At 42.4% G+C, this 10,000-nt stretch overlaps 2 protein-coding genes across 6 annotated transcripts in view; one reads left to right on the plus strand and one right to left on the minus strand.

Moving 5' to 3' along the window:
* Positions 1–3,599, minus strand: part of LOC144970972 (UDP-N-acetylglucosamine transporter-like) — a 140,666-nt gene extending 137,067 nt beyond the window's left edge. The window contains exon 1 of the mRNA XM_078911215.1: positions 3,465–3,599. The gene's annotated coding sequence lies outside the window, so the exon portion shown is untranslated. The remainder of the gene's footprint in view (positions 1–3,464) is intronic.
* The window catches only part of LOC144970948 (serine/threonine-protein kinase PLK1-like), a 214,915-nt gene that overhangs the window by 70,415 nt on the left and 134,500 nt on the right, over positions 1–10,000 (plus strand). The window lies entirely within an intron of this gene.

Below are 10,000 nucleotides of genomic sequence, written 5' to 3' on the forward strand. Positions count from 1 at the left end.
CCGCCGTAGACAGGGCTGATTAGTCATGCCTGTTAAGATAAGATAAGATAAGATAAGATGAGATAAGATAAGATAAAATAAGATGAGATAAGGTAAGATATACTTTATTGATCCTGATTGGAAATTATCAAAATGTTACACATCATTCATCGTTTTATTAGCACAGATTTATACACTGTCATGAACTAATTGATCAAAATACACTTGTAAAGCGCTTTGAGCACATTTGGTGGATATTGCGCTATATAAAGCTCAATTTTAATTTATTTTTTTTTTAATACGAAGCAAAATAAACAGCAAATACAATAAATAAAATATTCATAAAATATACAGCAGTTACAATTGTAACTGTTGTTATGCAATCTGGTAGACGCTAGTAGGTTGCTATGGTTAAAACTATGTTATATATTTAAAACTAATTATCGTGAATCACAATCGTATGTTTGTTTGTGTGTTTATGTGTGTATATGTGTGTGAGTGTGTGAATTAAAAAAAACCCGCCATCACAAGCGACATCGCTAGCATATGTTATGTTTATATGATTAACAGCTTCAGAAAACCACATTATACTAAACATGGAATGGGTTCAAAACCCTACTTCAGCCAAAAACAAATAAATAAACATAATATAGACGTTTCTGGATGAAACATCATAATGCATGAACGTTTTAACTGGGGTTTGTTTGTTTTTTCTTCTTCTTCTTCTTCTTGGCTACTGAAGAAGGGATTTGAGCCCGAACCATCCTGTGTTTAGTATGAGTACTTTGCTCTTTTTGAAGCTATTGTTATATTATTCAGCCGTAGAACAGGGCTGATTAGTTATGCCTGTTAAGATAAGATAAGATAAGATAAGATGAGATAAGATAAGATAAGATAAGGTAAGATAAGATGAGATAAGATAAGATAAGATATACTTTATTGATCCTGATTGGAAATTATCAAAATGTTACACATCATTTTCATTCATCGTTATATTATCATAGATTTATACACTGTCGTGAACTAATTGATGGAAATACACTTGTAAAGCACTTTGAGCACATTCATTGGATATTGCGCTATATAAAGCTCAATTTTAATTTTAAAAAATTAATACGCAGCAAAATAAACAGCAAATATAATAAAATAAAATATTCATAAAATATACAGCAGTTACAATTGTAACTGTTGTTATGCAATCTGGTAGACGCTAGTAGGTTGCTATGGAACTATGTTATATATTTAGAACTAATTATCATGCATTAGGTACCGTGTGTTGGTGGTGGGGGGGGGGGGGGGGGGGGGGGGGGGGGGGCGGGGGGGGTGTCTGTGTTTGTGTGGTTTGTTAGCAAGTTGACTGCCGTTTATTCTGAATAATCACATATTTAAAAAAAAAAAAAAAAAAGAAAAGAGCTTTTATATAGTGCAATATCCACTTAATGTGCTCAAAACGCTTTACAAGGGGTCCCTGACCAACAGCAACATTTAACATGTAGGACGGGACATGACATGACGCCTGTTAGGCGATATTAGAATTTTTTTCGGACAAAGACAACGATGTTAACGACCATGTACTCATTTTACACCTGAGTACGGTGAGAGAATTTGAGTAAAGAGTTTTTTTCCGAGGACTCCACTATGCGCCGAGCGAGGCTCGAACCCAGGACCTTCGGATCCGAAAGCGAGTGTCATACCACAAAATCACATAGCCGTACATATTTAAAGATTGGACAGAAAAATCGTCCTTCAATCATATCGATCATTTAAATGACCCTCGTTTTGGCTAAAACCCAAAACTAGGGTCTCACGAGGTCCACTATTTGAGAGTTTTTGTCACAATGAGAATGAGTTAACCCTCTTCTTACCAACTGTAGGAAAATCGTCACATTCGTTACGATACAACCAACATTTTTCTTATTCAAATTTCTTTTGTACATCATAAAATTTGAACAGAACGAACAGTGTGTTGTAGAGCATGTTTTGCTAAAGAAATTATGTATCGTAAGAACGTACTGCTATTAGAAGGGGGAATCAGGCTAAAACCGTGCAAATTCGGGTTGAAAGCATGAAAATTTGCATACCTGTTGCTAAGACCCATAGAAAAAAACATCTGATATAGAACCACTCTGGCAATCAATCATAACGTATCGGTTTAAGGCCTTAGATTTTACCTATTGTGTTTGAGTGATAAAAAGTACATTTTTGTGTTAGGTGGGTGTGAAGTTTTGGGGAAAATCCTGAAAATGGCTGGTAAGGAGAGGGTGTAATCGATCGATATTTGAAGGACGACTTGTCTGACCAAATCTTTAAATACGCGTGTCTTTCGATCCAGAGTACGGCAGTAATTTGGTTTTGTGGTGGCGGAAAGGTCGTTGTGTTGTTGTTGTTGTTGATGATGATGATGATGATGATGATGATGATGATGATGATGATGAGGAGGAGGAGGAGGGAGGACAACGCCGACGACTACGATGATGATGATGATGATGATTACAACGACGATGATGATGATGATGATTACAACGACGATGACGATGATGATGGTGATGATGATTATGAATGATGATGGTTATTGATGATGATGACGATGATTATAATGATAATGATGATGATGATGATGATGATGATGATGATGATGATGATGATGATGGCGATGGTGGTGGTGGTGGTAGTGCGGCTATTGGTGGTTGCAGTGGCGGTGGTAGTGCTGGGAGCATTGTAGTGGTGATAGTATAATTATGGATTTGCGTTTATGCGTTGAAGATGTGACATTTGACTCGGACACCGATCAATACGTCACTATCTCAAAATAGAATTTTTCTCTTCATTTCGTTTTCGTTTGTTTATGAGAATGTTTATGTTTACATGAGATATGATGATGATGATGATGATGATGATGATGATGATGATGATGATGATGATGATGATGATGATGATGATGAGAAAATTCAACTCACCTTCAGTTTCCGACCAAACCAGAAACCAAATTGAAATCAGGATAGCACACACAGATATCCATAGGCCCTATATTTATCTACTACCCTCAAATCTACGATTCCATAAGCCTAATTCTCGATCAGAAATCCAAAATAAATTTGTACACTTCCTCTCGACAAGAGATATGTACTCACCAATACACATAGATTATATTGATATGATAGTTAATACTATCGTATTTTGGGGGACAAAACAACATACTTATCAGATTTTGGCCAGAAAACTCGTCCTTCAAATATCGATCGAGTCAAATAACCCTCAATATGTCAAAAATTCTCAAAGATTAAAATGTCCCTTATCTTGTCGAAAATCTGTCAAACCTGGGACTGAGCTCAGTCCGATGTTTGAGAATTATTGAGAAGATGATGATCATTTAATCAATCGATATTTGAAGGACGAGATTCCTGGCCAAATTTTTTAAAACGTGTTATTTATTTTTAGACTACAGCAGTATATTATTATGGCATCATAGTAATAAACCTACTAACTTCACGTGCAGACACAATAGTAATAATAACGTGGTTGTGATACACAATGGAAAATTGCTTTTAATATCAAGGGAGGCATGTGACATTACACCTAGATACACGTACTCGTACAGCACAGCACACACTCACACACACAAACAGAGATGCTACTGACAGGGGAATGAATCCTGCCTGCTATGTACGTGAAGTCTTATTCAGTTGGTTTGCGACGGCGCAGCATTTTCCTGCTCGTTGTCGTGAGAGGTGCGTCTTCCATGGATGAGACAAAAAAGCTAGTTTGACCGTCGCTTCGCAATCGTTGCAAAAGCATTGATCAACCCACAGACTAGGCTCACTAATCTGTGGACCAGGCGAAAGGCTAGATTAGGTAGCTTGAGATTTGATTTGTACAAACGATCACTGGCGGTTAGTGAACTCTTGTGCAACGCAAAGCGCCCGCTTACTGGCTTTTGCCTAGCTTTGCATCACCAACGGAATACGCCTGTCGCTGTCGTCATAAATAGTTTACGTCAAGTCGACGAGGAGAGCAAACAGACTGACTCGACGTCTAAAAACACGAGAGAATTTATTTGATGAGAGGCTAATTCGTGCTTGCCGATGATTTTGTACACGCAAAATGGCAAAACAAGCAACAAATTGGTGATTAAAACTGCTGCTATGTCTGTCCGTGAAGTTCTCACGAATCCCGTCTTTTGATTTTTCACAAATTACTGGTTAAATAATTTTCTTGCATTCCAATCTTCCTGACAGCTTAGCCTTGACTGTGGGATTTGGGAAGAGGACAATAAAAAGGAAAACGTAACGAAGGAAGCAGAGGGAAAAGAAGAAGAAGGAGAAGAAAAGAAGAAGAAGAAGAAGAAGAAGAAGAAAGAAGAAGAAGAAGAAGAAGAAGAAGAAGAAGAGGAGGAGGAGGATGGGGGGAGAAGGAGGAGGAGGAGGAGGGGGGAGGGGGAGGAGGAGGAGGAGGAGGGGGGAGAAGGAGGAGGAGGAGGGGGGGAGGAGGGAGGACGAGGGGGAGAAGGAGGAGGAAGGGAGGAGGGGGGGAGAAGGAGGAGGAGGGGGAGAGGAGAGGAGGAGGAGGAGGAGGAAGAGGAGGAGGGGGAGGTGGAGGAGGAGGAGTAGGAGGAGGGTGGAGAAAGGAGGAGGAGGTGGGGAAGACGAGGAGGGGGGAGGAGGAGGAGGGAGAAGGAGGAGGAGGAGGGGGAGGAGGAGGGGAGGAGGAGGAGGGGGAGGAGGAGAGGAGGAGGGGAGTGGAGGAGGAGGTGGAGGGGAGGAGTAGGAGGAGGGGGAGAAGGAGGAGGAGGGAGGAGAAGGAGGAGGAGGAGAGGGGGAGAGGGGGGAGGGAGAAAGGAAGGAGGAAGGAGGGGGAGGGAGGAGAGGGAGGAGGAGGGGAGAGGGGAGGGGGAGAGGGAGGAGGGAGGGGAGGGGAGGAGGGGAGAGGAGGGAGGAGGAGGAGGAGGAGGAGGAGGAGGAGGGAGGAGGAAGGAGGAGGAGGGGGGGGGGGAGGAGGAGGGAGGAGGAGGAGGAGGAGGAGGGGAGGAAGGAGGGAGGAGGAGGGAGAGGAGGAGGAGGGAGGAGGAGGGGGAGGAGAAGGAGGGAGGAGTAGGAGGAGGAAGGAGGGGGAGGAGGAGGAGGAGGGGAGGAGGAGGAGAGGAGGAGGAGGGAGGGAGGAGGAGGGGGAGGAAGGAGGGGAGGAGGAGGAGGAGGGAGGGGAGGAGGAGGAGGAGAGGGGAGGAGGGGGGAGGGAGGGGGAGAGAGGAGGAGGGAAGAGGAGAGGAGGAGAGGGGAGGAGGAGGAGGGGAGGAGAGGGGGGAGGGAGTGGGGAGGAGAGAGGGGGAGGGGGGGAGGAGAGAGGAGGGAGGAGGAGGAGGGGAGGGAGGAGGGGGGAAGGAGGAGGAGGAGGAGGAGAGGGAGGAGGAGGAGGGGAGAGAGGGGGGAAGGAGGAGGAGGGAGGAGGGGGAGGAGGAGGAGGGGGGGAAGGAGGAGGAGGAAGGAGGAGAGGGAGGGAGGAGGGGAAGGGGAGGAGGAGGAGGAAGGAGAGGAGGGGAGGAGGAGGGGAGGGGGAGAAGGAGGAGGAGAGGGAGAAGGAGGGGAGAGGAGGGGAGGGGAGGGGGGAGGAGGAGGGAGGGGAAGGGAGGAGGGGAAGGGGAGGAGGGAGGGGGAGGGAAGGAGGAGGAGGGGGGGGAGGGAGGGGGGGGAGAGGAGGAGAGGAGTAGGAGGGGGAGGGGGGAGAAGGGAGGAGGAGGGGGAGGGGGGGAGAAGGGGAGGAGGGGAGGAGAGGGGGAAGGAGAGGAGGAGGAGTAGGAGGGGGAGGAGAGGGGAGGGGGGAGGAGGAGGATGAGGAGGAGGAGGGGAGGAGGAGGATGGGAGGAGGGAGGGGGGAGGAGGAGGATGAGGAGGAGAGAGGAGGAGGAGGGGAGAAGGAGGAGGAGGAGGGGGAGAAAAGAGGAGGAGAAGGAGGAGGAGGAGGAGGAGGAGGGTGTGGTGGAGGAAGAGCAGCAGCAGGAGAAAGAGGACGAGAAAAAGATTTCGTCTCATTTCGTCTGTAGTAGCTTCATTCATCCTGTTTCGTTGATAAAGGGGAAACCCGAAATGTCTAATTGTATCTGGTTTCGTACATTAAATTGAAGCTTAATTCAATTTTACACTGTTATTTATTTCAATCGTTGGATAACTAAGTTCCTATTTCTCATTATTTTACTTCTAAAATCACTTGTTAAGGGTCTGATTCATCCAGAATAATACCGTTTAGAGACAGTGGGTCACAAATACAAAAACAAAAATAAAGAAATAAATATTAATACATAAATAAATGAAAAATCCTCAAAGAACAGAGATAATAAAACTCAAAATAAGATGCATTAAAATCATTCCATTCCAATGAGAATTTCCCCTTTGGGTAATTTCCAAATTTCCAAGAAGAGACTGGAATTACTCAGGTGCAGTGCGGCGCCTCAAAAGTGAGCTAGGGCAAGGTTACTTGCAAAATGTAAAATACCGTGACAGGAGGGAATCGAGATTCGGTTCCTTCCGGATACAAAGCATTCCCCATGACACAACTATCATGGTATTCTAAACTCTATTCCTAGTAACTTGTCACTTCTGTAACTCTGTCGTACTCTTTAAAAAAAAAACCCAAGAAGAAAAACAAACACGAATAAAGAGCACTCGATTCACATGTAAATGGGCCGCGATCGACTCCTTCTGCAGTCGAGGTTGTCTCTCTCTCTCTCTCTCTCTCTCTCTCTCTCTCTCTCTCTCTCTCTCTTCTCTCCCCTCTCTCTCTCTCTCTCTCTCTCTCTCTCTCTCTCTCTCTCTCCTCTCCTCTCTCTCTCTCTCTTGGGTCGGCCTTTTTTCAGGTCGTATGTGACAAGATGAGACAATCAACTCGTCTGTATGCTATAAATGTAAATAAACGCACAAAAACCCCCCGAAAACGTTCCCGGGCTCCTGTGGTGAAACTGTCCGCTGTCCATCCCACGAATGTCTTTATTCTGTCTGCTTTTATTGGATTTCTCTTGAACGCAGTATAACTAGTACTAACACTAACAGTAATAAACCTTACGTGTACATTTTTACGTGGCAGTCACCGTCAGGATTTCCAGATAGATTTTACAAAAATGCCAAACAACTCATGGAAAAGAATGCAAGTGGTTTGAAAAAAAAGAGGCAATTCTTTCCAGTCACCACTTTTTCAGTTAATTGTGTATTAGCAATTATAGGAATCGTTACCTATTTAAAAAATAATCCCGCTGTAATAAGAAAAAAGTACAGAGTTATTGGTGTTAATCAACTCTTAATAGATAAGTAAATTTGATAAACTCCAGCCCCCCCCCCCCCCTCCCCCCCCCACCCCCCATCAAAAGAAAAAAATGGAAAAAAAGAAAGAAAGAGAAAAGAAAAGACAGACAAAAAAAAAAAATAATTTATAAAAAAACAACAAAAAAAAGCAATTTTTAAAAAACAAACAAAAAAAAAAAAAAAAAAAAAAAAAACAAGCAAAAAAACAAACAAACAAAATGCCAAATCGATTTTACAAGCCAAAAGGTGCCCTAAAACACATGTTTTAAAAATTGTCAATGAAAGAGTCAAACTGGCAACCCTCGTCACCACCCCTATCCGTTATAGAATTTCAACTCCTGCATGTAACCACCTTTATAATAATGAATATGTTATGACCATTTTTACGACAAAACTTGAATGAACGCATTGAAAGCAAAACAGAAGCCGTGTGGCTTTGTTGCATTTTACTGTGATTTATTTCATTGGTCATGTGTTTAAATTAAGTTTGCGTTTCGTGGCGAAGATAGTGAAAAAAATATTGTAGAGAATTAAAACCACCTTTCAAATTTGGTTCAGAGTTCATAAAATAGCTTGACTACACCAGTAGAAGCAAAACTAAAAATAATGAAAAAGAGAAGAAGACATGAAAAGAAGAAGATATGAATAGATAGAATGCGCTTGGCCAGAAGCTCATAACATTGCCATCCGGAAGTATAACGGACCAACACACAAAACTGTGTGTATCCATGAACGTTTATAGTCAGGTTAATACAGTTCAGTGAGCATTACTCATAAACGCGGATGGCAAAAAACAATAACAAAGACCTGAGTGACGTCATCTTCGAACTATCTATAAACTAAACAAGAATTCAGTTTCTTTTACATATCTCAATGAAAATAAATATTTTTAGGGTCAGTTTCGAGAAAACACTGAAATGAACCTGGTTGTAAGCCGCAGTGCAGCGTCGCAATGTGAGCAACAGGTGTTAAGTTTCTTGATCAAGGAAAAATATTAGATACTACTGCTGGGCTCGAACCCGAAGCCTCATCCACTCACCCGTTCTTTAGTTCGTTAAACCGTAGCCATCGTTAACTTTACGATGGCTAGGGTTAAACCCGTCGTCTTACACACGGCACACCTCCTGGAGATGCTCGGCACGTAAAAGACTGTCGAGTAAATAAAGGCGGTTTCGAGTCTCCTCGCCACCATCTTTTTTCCCCACTTGAGAAAGAGACTTTAACTTCTACTAATCACTTGGAGAGAGAGAGGAGAGAGAGAGAGAGAGAGAGAGAGAGAGAGAGAGTGAGAGAGAGAGAGGGAGAGAGAGAGAGAGCAAGAGGGAGAGAGAGCGAGAGAGAGAGAGAGGGAGAGAGAGAGAGAGAGCGAGAGGATAGAGAGCGAGAGAGAGAGGAGAGCGAGAGAGAGAGAGGAGAGAGGGAGAGAGAGAGGAGAGGGAGAGAGAGAGCGAGAGGGATAGAGAGAGGAGAGAGAGAGAGCGAGAGAGAGAGAGCGGGAGAGATAGAGCGAGAGGGAGAGCCAGAGAGAGAGCGAGAGGAGAGAGGGGAGAGAGAGAGCGAGAGAGAGAGCGAGAGAGAAAGAGAGAGAGGAGAGGAGAGAGAGGAGGCGAGCGAGAGGAGAGAGGAAAGATGAGGGAGAGAGAGAGAGGGAGGGATATATTTAGATTGAGAGAGATTGCTATAGATAGACAGATAGATAGATGGATAGATAGGGAGATAGAGAGATAGATAGATAAAAATATAGATAGGTAAATAGAAAGATAGATAAATAGAAAGATAGATGGATAGATAGATAGACAGACAGATAGATAGATAGATGGATGGATAGATAGATAGATAGATAGATAGATAGATAGATAGATATATAGATAGATAGATAGATATATAGATGGATAGATAGATAGATAGATAGATAGGAGAGAGAGAGAGAGAGAGAGAGAGAGAGAGAGAGAGGATATATTTAGATTGAGAGAGATTGCTATAGATAGACAGATAGATAGATGGATAGATAGGTAGATAGAGAGATGGATAGATAAAAATATAGATAGGTAAATAGAAAGATAGATAAATAGAAAGATAGATGGATAGATAGATAGATAGATAGATAGATAGATAGATAGATAGATAGATAGATATATAGATAGATAGATAGATAGATAGATAGATAGATAGATAGATTGATGAGAGAGAGAGAGAGAGAGAGAGAGAGAGAGAGAGAGAGAGAGAGAGAGAGAGAGAGAGAGAGAAATCAAGTTGTGACATATCAGTCCAATCCATAGGATTACATCTGAATCTCCATGACAGATAGAGAGAGAATCAACGATAAAAGCAGGGGCTGTCTGCTTGCTATAATATGTGACACATCGGGTCAATATGGTATGATGTAAGGATGAACGAATTATCAATAAATAGTGAATTTGTAACCCTTTGCCCGAAATGGTATTATGTCGGGATGATTTAGGTGCTGATAATTCAATTTAAGAAATTAAAATTTAAAAAAGAGAAGAAGAAGAAGAAAAAAACGATTAAAAAAAAACAACAACAACACAACAACAAAACTCCACTAAATAACAAAAACAAAACAAAAATAAAATAAAGTAAAACAACAACAACAACAAAAAAAAACCAAAAAAAAACAAAGCCAACAACAACACTTGACATGTTGGACGAGACATAACGCATTGCATCAATAATTATTATAAAAACCGAAGAGCTCGGCTGTCAGGCATGTATAG

This window comes from Berghia stephanieae, chromosome 1 (genome assembly GCF_034508935.2).
Source record: "Berghia stephanieae isolate SIO BIC M18660-M18661 chromosome 1, UCSD_Bste_1.3, whole genome shotgun sequence".
Taxonomy (NCBI): domain Eukaryota; kingdom Metazoa; phylum Mollusca; class Gastropoda; order Nudibranchia; family Aeolidiidae; genus Berghia; species Berghia stephanieae.